This window comes from Mandrillus leucophaeus, unplaced genomic scaffold (genome assembly GCF_000951045.1).
Source record: "Mandrillus leucophaeus isolate KB7577 unplaced genomic scaffold, Mleu.le_1.0 Scaffold184, whole genome shotgun sequence".
NCBI lineage: Eukaryota > Metazoa > Chordata > Mammalia > Primates > Cercopithecidae > Mandrillus > Mandrillus leucophaeus.
Window position 1 is genome coordinate 5,516,021 of NW_012101854.1, and position 14,213 is coordinate 5,530,233.

A 14,213-nucleotide genomic window follows, 5' to 3' on the forward strand; every position below is an offset into this window, starting at 1 on the left:
AATAATAAAAAAATAAAAGGAATTTTAGGAGCTGACTATGAAGTGCTTGTAGGAACTAGGGAACACTTGTGGAAGTAGATTGGTGGTGGTAGTGGGAAGGGGACCAAGAGGGGAAATTTTATTGATGTAGGAACATCCTCCCATACCTTATGATTTAATACTCCAGCATTTAATACTGTCAAAGCCAGTCCTACTATATTTTTAAGATAACATCTTGAAGCTTAGACATGATGATGTCTACATAAATGAGATGGGAATACTAGAAGTGCTTTGGAATAGTATTAAGGAGTCAGAAGGCTCTGCCTGCAGACATTTTGCTAGATTTTTAATGTGAGACTAGAGAACCCATCACCTGATTCTATTTCCTGGGAGGGCCAGAGGACATTTTCTTTACTAAGGTAATGAGGAATCTATGAGTGAGGGAACTCAATAGTTTACAGTTGATGGTGGAGATGCTGCCATGGAACTAATTTTACTACTTGTTAGTAGAAGAGTTTCTGAATGCCAGAGGCCAGGTGGTGGCACTTATACATCAGAGACAATGTGGATGTAAATAGTGGATAGCAAGACCAGAATAACAGTAGGGGTGCTCTAACTCATGGGGACCATTTCTAATGGCTAGTAGATTACTGTGTCCCAAGAAGTGAGGCAGACTGATAATAGCCAACTAAAGTTGTTACTTGACTTGGACTATATCCAACAAATATTGGCAGTTAATAATTAGTGGCTGCAATGCAAAATAGTAGTCCTTCAGCTATTTTATATCTATGTCAGTTCAGGCACCGAGTCCATTGATTGAAGAGAAACTAAGCCCCCTTAAGGAAATATCCTGCAACAAAACCACAAGTATGTATAATAAACATTCCCTTGATTGTTCCTCACAGAGTCTGGCCATTTATAAAGGCAACTTTGCAATAAGAAAGAGGTAATACTCAGATTTTTTTTAGAACCCTTAGATATGGGATATGAGTTGATTTCTCGTTCAGGGAACCAGAAATTACAGTATAGTCCTCTTTAGAATGGTGGGCTTATAAAAACTACGTAATAAATGGAGTTCTGGCCCAAGTCTGGCCTAAATTGTGTTTCACTGGGTCAATGACTTTCCTTGTGGTTAGTTCTCTATTCCTCAAGTATATACTGGGATAGATATACTCAATAGGAGGCAGAAGCCTCACATGGGGTCTCTAATTTGTGCAGTAAAAGCTGTTGTAATAGGAAAGACTAGGCAGAAGCCCTTAAAAATGTCTTTCCTTGCATATCCCATTCAAGATATTAAATCAGAGCAACTATATCCCAGGAGAAATTGCAGAGAATAGTACCACCATCAGAGATTTAAAGGATACAGGGCACAGAGGTAGTACTTTTCATTATATTCCCATTCAGTATAATAAAATACCACAGACTGGGAAATTTATAAATAATAGAAATTTAGTTTTTACAATTCCAGAGGGTGGGAAGTCCAAGGTCAAGGTACTGACAGGTTCTGTGGCTGGGGAAAACCACTCTCTGCTTTTAAATGGCACCTTGTTGCTGTGTCCTCACACGATGAAAGGGGGAAGGGCAAAAAAGGACCTAGCTAGTTCCCTCCAGCCCTGTTATAAGGCACTAGATCTCCTCCTGAAGGCCCTATCTGTTAATACTGTTACACTGGGGATTAAATATCAACATGAATTTTTAAGGAAATACAAATATTCAAACCATAGCAACCCAAAACTATGTGAATTTTTTTTATTCTGACAAAATGTAGTTCATTGGGACCTTAACATTTTGACAGTTTTAGAGATCTAGTGATAGTTTCATCCTTTTTTGGATCACGACTAGGCTGGTAAGGTCTTTGCCTAAATTATTGTGTATCTCATTTTGAAGCTACAGGGGTTGGATTTGTTTATATATTCAATTTTTCTTCTTATTTGTTTTTCTATGTTATCTTTATTAATTCATTATTTTTGCTTTCCAACTTTTTATAATACATTGATAGAAATTGGTTATAGGATGCCAAATTGTTCTCCAAGTGAATCATACAAATTAATCCTCTCTTCCATACAATATAAAAATAGCTTTTAACACATACATTAACAAGTCTTAGATAAAGTGTTATCGTTCTTTATAACAATTATGAATCAGATATGTAGAGAATCTTATCTGATTATTATTTTATTTTGCATGCATAAATCTGAATTTCTTTTCAAGTATTTTTTGGCTGTTTTGGGGTTGACTGCTAATTTTCTTTACCATTCTTCATCTTACTTGTAAATAAGATTTCTAGGTGTTATTTATATTTAAATAACATTAAATCTTTGACTAATCTTTTGTAATTTTTTTTGCTGGCTTCTCTTTTTTCCTTTCTTTTGTTTGTCTTTTTGCCACATAGGCATATATATACTTTTTTATTTTATGGTTTCCAGTTTTGTGTTACACTTTTAGAAAATTTGTCTCTACTCCACCATTATAAAAAAAATTTACCTTTTTTTTTTCTTTTACAATACTTCTAGGATTTTACTTATTGCATGTATATCTGTAATACTTTTGGAATTAATTTTGGTACAAGAAATGAAACATTCGTCTAGTTTTTTTCTTACTGGTTAGCTAGTATAATATGTATTTCACAGGACTTATGAATATTAGTAATAAGACTAGTTAAATCTAATAGTCTAATCAACAGGGAGACTATACCTGCTTCTTTATTCTTTTGGCTGTATGGTGAAGCAGACTTGTTTTGGAAACAAGAAGGCTCTCAGAGATTAACCCTTAATCTCAGAAAAACTGATGATTTACTTAAAAAATTAAAGAAAAGAATACCACATTTTTTGAGTTAGCCGATCTATTTTCAGTTTTTCCAGTTGAATTTTTTTCTTTCAATTTTATCACATACTTATTTTCTTATTTATAGGAAGAAAAAACAATTACTTTATATAAGTTGCCAAATTGTTATCCAAATGTATTATACAAATAGAGGGGAAAGGAGCAATAGTACAGTTCACATTTAGAGTACCTACTTTGTGTTATAAAACATGTAAGACTCTATGTTGTCCACAAGGAATAGACACTATTGTTAAGGAGACAGGATTGATAAGACAGGATGATGGAAAGAGCAACATGGGGGAAAATATCTAAGGATATCTAAGGAAGGGTGATTTTCTAAGAAAGGGTGTGAGATTCTGCGCTATCATCAATGTAGAAATTTGAAATATGGAAGACAAATGTTTACTGTGTATTATTTAGGATTGTGTTCAGCAGCTGAAAATAACATGAAACCTAACCAACAGAAACTTAAAAGGGAATTATGTATTTCAGAGATTCAACAATGTCATCAAAAACTAGGCTTCTCTATCTTTCTGATCTCCTATGTGGAGAAAGTCGCTTTTGTCCTTGTATCCAGGAAGAAAAAAGGTGGAAAGATAGGTAGGAAGGAGAAGTACCTACATCAATTTAAAAATTGAAAACTTTTAAATAAATCCTTAGCTTACATCTTCCTCAAATTGATCACATGCTCACCCTGAGCTGTAAGGAAGCCATGGAAGAAACACTTTTAAAAAACAATATAAACCCAAACAAAATTGTGCTTATGTTGGTAAGGAGGAAGAGAAAAAATGGACTTTGGGAAGGCAACTGGGAGCGTCTTTAGTCTTGAGCTTTTAAAATTAATTGTTTGCCCTGGTACTGAGTTATTTTTAGAACACAAATCACACATTCCTCTGTACAGTCCTTCAATAGCTCCCTTTCACTGTCAGGATAAAATAAAAACACATTAGGATAGTTTATAAGTCCCCTTTAATCCAGTTATTTTCTACTTCACCATCTATATCTTTTTCCATTTCCCCGTAACGATCCTTCCATATTGGAGTATTTACATTTCCCTGATTGATGTGACCACAGTCACATTTCATTGCCTCTGTATAGGCTCAAATGCACGTTCTGCTTCACATGTTTGTCCCCATCTCTCAAGCCCTCTGGCCAACTTCCACTTCCACTTCAATGCTCAAGTGTAACAATCCTTTCTCTGAGTAGTTTTTCCCAAAGTCATAGTTAAATACCCTCTCTCTCAGTGATTTCACAAAAACCATTGTGTACTTATAACACTGTGCATTAGAAACACACACTGCATTAGATAGAGTTTGCTTATCTGCCTCTTCTCTTAGACTGAAATGATCATACAAGCTCATCATACAAGGCAGATCATACAAGCTCAGGAAATGTTTGCTAAATGAATGAATGAGGTCAAGTCTATCACATGATGCTTCTAATAACATCTTAAAATATGGAAGCAAATATTGGGAAAATTACAAAGAAAAATCAACAAATCCATCATCCTGTAGTGGGAGATTTTATTACTCTCCATCAGTATTTGCTAGATTAAATATCCAAAAATCGGTAAGCTTGTACACACTTGAACATGATTAACCAAGTTAACTTGATAGACATATATGAAACACAATAAAATAACTGCAGAACACACATTCTTTTCATGCTAACTTGTGACAAGTGTAATATTTGACCATTTAACTGGTCATAGAGCATGTCTAAACAAATTCCAAGAATGAGATAACACAGGAAATGTACTCTGACAACAATGCAACAATAGTAAAAATTAATAACAAAACCTAAAAAATATCTTACAGCTTTAGGTTTTCATTTAGGAATATGATACATTTTGAGCTAACTTTTGTATCTTGCATGAGGCATGGATCAAAATTCTTTTTAAAAGATGAATATCCACTGTTACAGTAGTTTGTTTAAAAGATTTTCCTTTCTTTACTCAAAATGTACCTTTGAACATTTTGCACCTTTGTCAAGAATCAACTGCAAATATATGTATGGGTCTATTTCTGGCTACGTGTCTGTCTTTACACCAAAAGCATACTATCTTAATTAGCGAAGCTTTAGCATAAGTGTCTAAATCAGGCAGTGTATATGTTATAACTTGCGTTTTCTTTTTCAAAGTTGTGTTAGTTATTCTTTCTAAATCCTTTGCATTTCCATGCAAATTTTAGAATTAGCTTGTCAATGTTAAAAAGAAAAAAAGGTGATGTAATTTTGCTTGGGAATCCATTGAATCTGTAGATAAATTTTAGGAAGAAGTGACATCATAACAAAATTGAGTCTTCTGATGCATCAACATGGCTTATCACTTTATTAACTTAGCTCTTCCTTAACTTCTATTTTTCTCTTTTTTTTTCTTTTTTCTTTTTTCTTTTTTTTTTTTGAGATGGAGTCTTACTCTGTCTCCAGGCTGGAGTGCAATGGCGCGATCTCGGGTCACCACAACCTCCCCCTCCAGGGTTCAAGCAATTCTCCTGCCTCAGCCTCCCGAGTAGCTGGGATTACAGGCATGCACCACCATGCTCAACTAATTTTTGTTTTTTTTAGTAGAGATGGGGTTTCCCATGTTGGCCAGGCTGGCCTCGAACTCTTGACCTCAAGTGATCCACCCGCCTTGGCCTCCCAAAGTTCTGGGATTACAGGCATGAGCCACCACGCCACTGTGTTAACTTCTCACAGCAATATTTTATAGTTTTACATTTATATGTCTTGAACCTCTTTTGTCACATTTATTCCTAAGTATTTAATATACTTGATGCTACTGTAAGTTGTGCTTTAAAAGTTTTAATGCACAGACTAGAACTTTCAGTAAAATGTTAAATAGAAGTGGTGAAAGCAATCATTCTTATCATGTTTCTGATCTCAGAAAGAAAGAATTTGATGTTTCAACACTTGTTAGCCTAAGGGTTTAGGTAGATGTCATACATTTGGATAAAGAAGTTCCCTTCTATTCCTAGATGAAGGTTGTTTTAAAATCAGAAATGAAATTGGATTTTGTGAAATGATTTTCTGCATCTATTGGGATGATTATGATTTCAATATTTTACTCTGTTAATATGGTAAATTATAATACACTGATTACTTTTCAAATGTTAAGATAATCTTGCATTTCTGATATAAGCCTCACTTGGCAATGATGTATTATCCCTTTTATATGTTATTGGATTTGATGTGTTACCATTTCATTTAGAATTTTTGCATGTATGCTAGTAATTGATACTGGTTTGTAGATTTCTTTTTTTTTTCTTTTTCCTTTTGCGACAGAGTCTCGCTCTTGTCTCCCAGACTGGAGTCCGATGGTGTGATCTTAGCTCACTGCAACCTCCGCCTCCCGGGTTCAAGCGATTCTCTTGCCTCAGCCTCCCGAGTAGTTTGGATTACAGGCGCCTGCCACCATGCCTGGCGATTTGGTGTGTGTGTGTGTGTGTGTGTGTGTGTGTGTGTGTGTGTTTTAGTAGAGATGGGGTTTCGCCATGTTGGCCAGGCTCATCTTGAACTCCTGACCTCAGGTGATCCACCCAAAGTGCTGGGATTACAGGCATGAGCCACCATGCCCAGCCTGTAGATTTCTTTCTTGTAACATCTTTGTCTGTTGTTGGTAACAGAGTAATGCTGCTCCCATAGAGTAAGTTAACATGTATATCCCCATCTTTAATTTTCAGGAAGATTTTGTGTAGAATTGGTAGTTTTTTTTCCTTAAATATTTGGTAGAATTCACTAGTGAAGCCATCTGTACTTGGAGTTTGTGCCCCAGTGCTAAGCAAAAAATGTGTTAGATACGACAGCAAAATCATGATCCAAAAAAGAAAAAAAATTGATAAATTGAATATCATTAAAATTAAGAACTTCTGTTCTTTGACACAGTATTAGTAGAATGAAAGACAAACCACAGATTGAACGAATATATTTGCAAATAACATATCTGATAAAAGAACTGTATTCAGAATAAAGAACTCTCAAAATGCAATAATAAAAATATAGAGAACCCAATACAAGTGGGCAAAATGTTTGAACAGATATTTCACCAAAAAAAGATGCATAGATGGCAAGTAGGCACAGAAAAAGATGCTCAATATTACCCGTCATTAGCTAATTGTAAATTATTACCATAATAGAATACCATTATACATTTGTTAGAATATCTAAAATTAAAAATTAAAAAGATTGATTATATTAAAAGTACTGGTGAGAGTGTGGAACAATTGGAACCCTCATACTGTTTGGGATGTAAAATGTTAGAATATCTTAGGAAAACAACTTGGCAATTTCTTTAAAAATTAAACATATATATCTCACATGATCCAGCCATTCTACTCCTAGGATTCACCCAAGTTAAATGAAAGCATAAAATCATACAAAGACTTGCACATGAATATTCACAGTAACTTTACTGTAATAGCCAAAATTGGAAATATTGTAAATATTGATCAACAGGTGAATGTATACACATAGCCATACAATGAAATTCTACTCAACAATAAAAACCAGTGAGCTCTTGATACGTGAAACAACATGGATTAATCTAAAAATAATTATGCAGAGTGAAAGAAGCCATACCAAATAAGAATACATACTGCTTGTGCCCATCATTTAAATTCAATGAAATGCAAACTAAACTATAGTGACAGAAAGCAGACACATCATTGACTAGGACTTTGTGGGCAAGGAGGGGCATGAGGAAAAGATTACAAAGGAGCAAGAGGAAACTTTTTAAGGTGATGACTATGTTCGTTATTGTAATTGTACTGATGGTTTTCTGTGTACATAAATTTTAAAAATTATTGCATACTTAAATATGTCAATTATCTTTAATAAAGCTGATAAAATATTAAATACATCAGAAATACTAGAAAGGAAATAAAAACTCTAACCATGTATGATGATTAATTTCAGGTGTCAACTGGACTGAATTGAGGGATGCTTCTGGATCTGTGAGGTTGTTTCCAGAAGAGATTAACCTGTGAGTTAGTGGACTGAGAGAAGAAGACCCACTCTCAATGTGGGCAGGCACCATACAATCAGTTGGGGCCTAGGGATGAGAAAAAACGGGAAAAACAGAGGTGATTGGTGATTCTCTCTGTCTCCCTCCCTGTTCTCTCTTTCTCTCGGTCCCTTTCTCCTCCCCCAACACTCCTTTCCTGGAGTAGGATACTTGTTCTCCTTCTGCCTTTGGATATGAGACTCCAAGTTTTTCAGCTTTTGGACTCAGCAACTTGCACCAGATGTTTCCAGGGCTCCGGTGCCTGACTGAGAAGCTGTACTGTCAGCTTCCCTGGTTCTGAGGTTCCTGAAGCTGACACTGGATTCTCTTCACCTTGGTGATACCATGAGCCAATTTCCCTTAATAAATCTCCTTCCATATATCATACTGGTTCTGTTTCTCTTAGAGAACACTGATTAATACACCATGAATGGGGAGAAGATAATTGCCACATATATAGGCTAGAAAAAGTTAGGATTTAGCAAATATGCAGAGCCCCTAGGAATCAATAAGAAAAATGTTAACAACTCAATAAAGAAGTGGATAAAAGTAATGGAAAGAAATGTCACATAAGTGGCTCTCAAACATATGAAATGTTATACAAATCTTTTTTCAGCATGCAAATTAAAACCACTTTTCAGATTGGTTACATTGGAAAAAGTAAACAAGAAAGTATATGTGAGGATGTAGAACAGTAGGAATTTATTATTAGCCATTACTGGTGTGTATATAAATTGATACAACTACTTTTGAAAATAATTTGCTATTACCTAGGAAAATTAAACATGCTCAAACTCTACACACTCTCAGTTTCACTATTAGCTGTGTATCTAAATAAATTATTGAGTGTGTAGGCTTATAAGCAAGAATGCTCATGGAAACATTGTTCAAACAAAAAATATTCTAGAAATAGTCTAAATACCCATTAGCAGTCTAATAGATATGCGATTTATGGTGTAGTCATACAATTGTATATTCATCATATGATAGACATGTAAAAATAAATGAACTACAGTACCACACTCAACATGATTATACCTCAAAAACAATGCTGAGTAAAAGAAGCAAATAACCTAATTCTTACAAATTCTTATAAATTTCAAAAATAGACAAACTAAAGAGTATATTTTTTAGAGCTACATGCTTAGGTAGTAAAACAACAACAATGACAAAAACAACCCAAAAAACGAACCCACAGCAACTATAAATTAAAAGGATGATTAATCAAATCAGGGTATTATTTATCTTTGGATGGAGAAAATGAATCAGGGAGCGTCACATATGGTGCATCTGAGGTATGGTAATGTTCTATTTCTGGCCTGGATATGGGTACAAGAATTTTATTATTAAATTTGTGCATTTATATTTATTTATATCTATGTACTCTTTTTTAGATATTCTCCACTTCACAATTTAAGAATATTTCCTACAAAGAATGGGAGAAAGATAGGAACTAGGGGATAGAGACTAATTAGAAGGTTAATGCAATTACTCACACAAAAGAAATCTGAAGACCCAGAGCTATATATTATCTGGAAGTGGGATGGGGGTCAGCATGGATCACTATTTTGGTTTAAATGAGTTAATATCAGTGCTCTGCATGGTATATGACCCAAAGTAAGACTCAATAGTTGTGAGTTTTCCTCCTTCAACCCCTTTCTCACTGAGTCCCATACTGTAAATATATGGGGAAAATATACCAGATAAATTGTCAATACTAATTCAAGAAGTCTAGTACTATCCTAAGTACTCTTAAGTGATGTCTGACCAACCGTGTGTTGGGACTGTTGATCTAGAGCAGTTGAGACTTTGAATGTAAGAGAATAGTGTAGTGGCTCTTAAACTTAAGTGTGCATAAGGATCACACTTAAACACACAAGAATTAAACACACACATACACAGGAACACACTTTGTTAAAAGGCAGATTTTTAATTGATACATAATAATTGTATATGTTTATGGAGCACATGTGATATTTTAATGCATGTTTACAATGTATAATGATCAATTCAGGGTAATTGGAATAACCATCACCTCAAAAATCTATCATTTCTTTGTGTTGAAAACATTCCAAATCTTATTTTCTAGCTGTTTTGAAAAATATTAAATTATTAATAACTATAATAAAAAGGCAGATTATTTTGAGTCCACATGAATTATTTTGATTTAATAGGCTTGGTTAGAGTTAAGGAAATCTGCATTTTTAAAGTTTGTGGCTTGAAACAACACAAAATTATCTTATAGTTCAGAAGCTTGGAAGCCTAACACAGGTCACACTGGGCTAAAATCAAGATGTGAGAAGGGTTGTGTTCCTTTCTGGAGACTAGAGAATTGGTTTCCCTGCTCTTTCTAGCTCCTAGAGGCTGCCCATATTCCACAATTCTTGGCCCCCTTCCTCCATCTTCAAAGCCAGCAATGGCATTGAGTCCTTCTTACATCTCATCACTCTGACCTTCTCTTTAGCCTCTCTCTTCCACTTTTAAGGACCCTTGTGATTACAGTGGGCCCACAGGGATAGTCCAGGGTATTCTCCCTATTTTCACATGAACTAATTAGAAAAAAATTTAATTTTCCTTTTTCATGCAAGGTACCATATACACAAACTGTAGGAATTAGGACATGGACATCTTTGGGAGAGGCATTATTTTGCCTACCACATCAGGTTGACAGAATATTTCTAGTATATTTAATCCAAAATGTCTATGACTTTATAATAAAGTTCACCACATTTTTTTAGGGGGAAACGGATACTCCAAACAGCTCTACTGACAAGAAATATTTGTCTTTACTAACACTGTTAAATAAATCCTCTGTAGTAGTGGACATTGTTGTGTGTGTTTTTTTGTTTATGTTTATGTTTTTTTTTTTCTAAGTGTTCAACTTCTATTCCATCTTCTTTGGTAATGGAAAATTTCTGCTCTACCACTGATGAGTCTCATGGGACTGCTAATCATTTGCCTTGCTCTGGGTAAGAAGCAGAAATGTAAACCAAGGTAGGCCAATTGAACTGTTTCCTTAGAAAGTAAATTGTAGGAAAAGAAACGAAACTGAATAGCCTTTGTTTTTGTTTTCATTTCATTGGCTGCATTAGGGGAAAATGTCAGGCAGCAACTGCTATTTCAACTCTTTGGAGCTGCCTGGTTCCTGAGTGTGCCAAGCCTGGTTCTTTAGTTTTGCATTCCCTCCTATATGCAGCTACATATTCTTCCAATAAATTGTTTTGCTTACATTAGTTAGAGTCCATTTCTAGTGAGCAATCAATCAAATTAATATTCCTCTTTCTTTCTTGACTTTTATGACTGCGTTTCCTTGTTTTCTCCAAACTTGTCTGACCACTACAGGCTCCTGCTATACCAGACTCCATTTCTTCTCTGTTCTGTAGCTATCTTTTGTTAACTGCCTTTTTTCTCTGTATTTTCTATTTCATTCACAGTTGCAGCTTTGACTCTCATATTTATACTAAATTCACAACTCATATATCTTTTTAAATTATTTTTTTATTTCAATAGGTTTGCAGGGAGCAGGTGGTATTTGGTTGCATGAATAAGTTCTTTAGTGGTGATTTCCGAGATTTTGATGCATCCATCACCCAAGCAGTGTACACTGTATGAAATGTGTAGGGCTTTTTTGTTTTGTTTTTTGTTTTTGTTTTTTGTTTTTTGTTTTTTTGACATGGAGTCTCACTCGGTTGCCAGGCTGGAATGCTGTGGCGCGATCTCGGCTCACTGCAACCTCCAACTCCCTGGTTCAAGCTATTCTCCTGCCTCAGCCTCCTGAGTAGCTGGGATTACAGGCACATGCCACCATGCCCGGCTAATTTTTGTATTTTTAGTAGAGATGGAGTTTCACTATGTTGGCCAGGATGGTCTTGATCTCCTGACCTTGTGATCCGCTCGCCTTGGCCTCTCAAAGTGCTGGGATGACAGGCATGAGTCACTGTTCCCACCCCCCAGTGTGTAGTCTTTTATCCCTCACCCCCTCCCAACCTTTCCCCCTACTCCCCAAACTCCAATGTATCATTCTTACGCATTTGTGTCCTCATGGCTTAGCTCCCACTTATGAGTGAGAACAAATGATGTTTGGTTTTCTATTCCTGAGTTACTTCACTTAGAATAATAGTCTCCAATTCCGTCCAGGTTGCTGCAAATGCCATTATTTCATTGCATTTTATCGCTAAGTAGTATTCCATAGTGTATATATCCCACATTTTCTTTATCCACTAGTTTATTGATAGGCATCTGGGCTGATTCCATATTTTTGTAATTGTAAATTGTGCTGCTATAAACATGCATGTGCAAGTATCTTCTTCATATAATGAGTTCTTTTCCTCTGGGTAGATACCTAATAGTGGAATTGCTGGATCAAATAGTATCTACTTTTAGTTCTTGAAGGAATCTCCACACTGTTTTCCATAGTGGTTGTTTTAGTTTACATTCCCACCAATAATGTAAAAGTGTTCCTTTTTCACCATATCCATGCCAACATCTATTATTTTTTGATTTTTTGATTATGGCCATTCTTGCAGGAGGGGTAAGGTGGTATTGCATTGTGGTTTTGATTTGCATTTCCCTGATAATTAGTGATGTTGAGCATTTTTACATATGCTTGTTGGCCATTTGTATATATTCTTTTGAGAATTGTCTATTCACGTCCTTAGCCCACTTTTTGATGAGGTTGTTTTTTCTTGCTCATTTGAGTTCTTCATAGATTCTGGGTATTAGTCCTTTGTCAGATGTATAGATTGTGAAGACATTTTCCCACAGTGTGGGTTGTCTGTTTCTTTTGCTGAGCCAACTGAATTATACAACCCCTTTTAAAAAAATCCTTTTTACTAACCTTATTATGACTTACATAGAACACTTAAACATGCTTAGACTTTCTGTTTTGTCCTAAATAATCCCTTTTTCTTGAACAACCCATTTTATTGTAGGACAAAAATTTACCAAACAAGATTCTTTCTTGGATAAAATTACTTTCTGTTTTACTTTTTCTATCAAAAGTACCTCTTTATATTTTTAACATTTTTACATTTCTTATTTTTTTGGTTCCTTTTACTTTGTTTTATACATAACCCTTAAATAAGCTTTCAGTGAGACAAATATATTTACCTTTTAATAAAAACATTAAAATTTTTCTCCTATAATTTTTAATTGGAAATTACCCAGATACTTAATATGTATTAATAACATTAGATCCTAAATTATACAACATGTTTGTTTATAGGCATTTATTCCATTACATTTACCTGATTGATTTATTAAATAATTACCTAGATTATTTACAAAAACTGTGATAGTCATTCTTTATTTCCGTTAACTACTTTTATAGCTGTGAATTGTAGGTGTTTACTTAAGTAAGAAACTTAAGGTTAAATATAAGGGTATTTTTACCAATAACTTGGGATTTTGCTGTTTTCATTAAACGAAGAATATTTCATGTCTTACTTGTCAAAAATTATACAAGCAAAGATAATTTTGTCTTGAGCTGGGTTTTATAGTTTTATAACCCTTATGGCTTATAGTATTCTGCAGAAGTAAGCACAAAACCACTTGGTCAAAAATGTTATAGTTTTATAACCCTTATGGCTTATAGTATTCTGCAGAAGTAAGCACAAAACCACTTGGTCAAAAATGTTATAGTTTTATAACCCTTATGGCTTATAGTATTCTGCAGGAGTAAGCACAAAACCAGTTGATCAAAAATGCTAACAATTTTTTAGACATCTCTAATATTATTTTACCAATAATTTTAAAGCCAGATTATTTTATTAAAGATTTTACTTAAATCACATTAACTTCAAAAAGCATTTGACTAGTCTTTTCTTTTGACTATCTGATTTAACTGCTTTTATATTTTAGCCAATTAGCTAGAGCTCTTTTATATATTTTTAGTACTGAAACATTGTGTACACAACACATAAATACATAGACATATTTGTGCATGCCAATAGAAATACATCTTATAGATTCATAAGACCTTTTTTCTGCTTTTTTCCTGTCTTAGACTTTTAAATTCTTGATAACCTGTTTCACTATTCAGGCAGTTGTCAGCTAAGTAGCCTTAAATTTACATATTAGAGAAAACAACTCTTAGGTGAAAATTAGATAGCAAAATTTACATCTCAAGGTACTGAAAGTCTGGTGGGCTAGAGGGAAATTAAAACAGATTTAATTGCCAATTAAACAAAAATGATAGAAATTATAAGGACCTTTTAAATACACACACACATATGTATATATGTATATATATACACACATACACAAAGACCCTATAGCTTTTACTTCAGAACTTTAGCTGTGAGATAAATACAAATTCCCTGGATTGCAAAAACAAACAAACAAACAAAAAAACACCTGTTAGATCCAAACAGTGGTTTTTATATCAGTGGAAAAGTAACAGCAGATTTAAAGT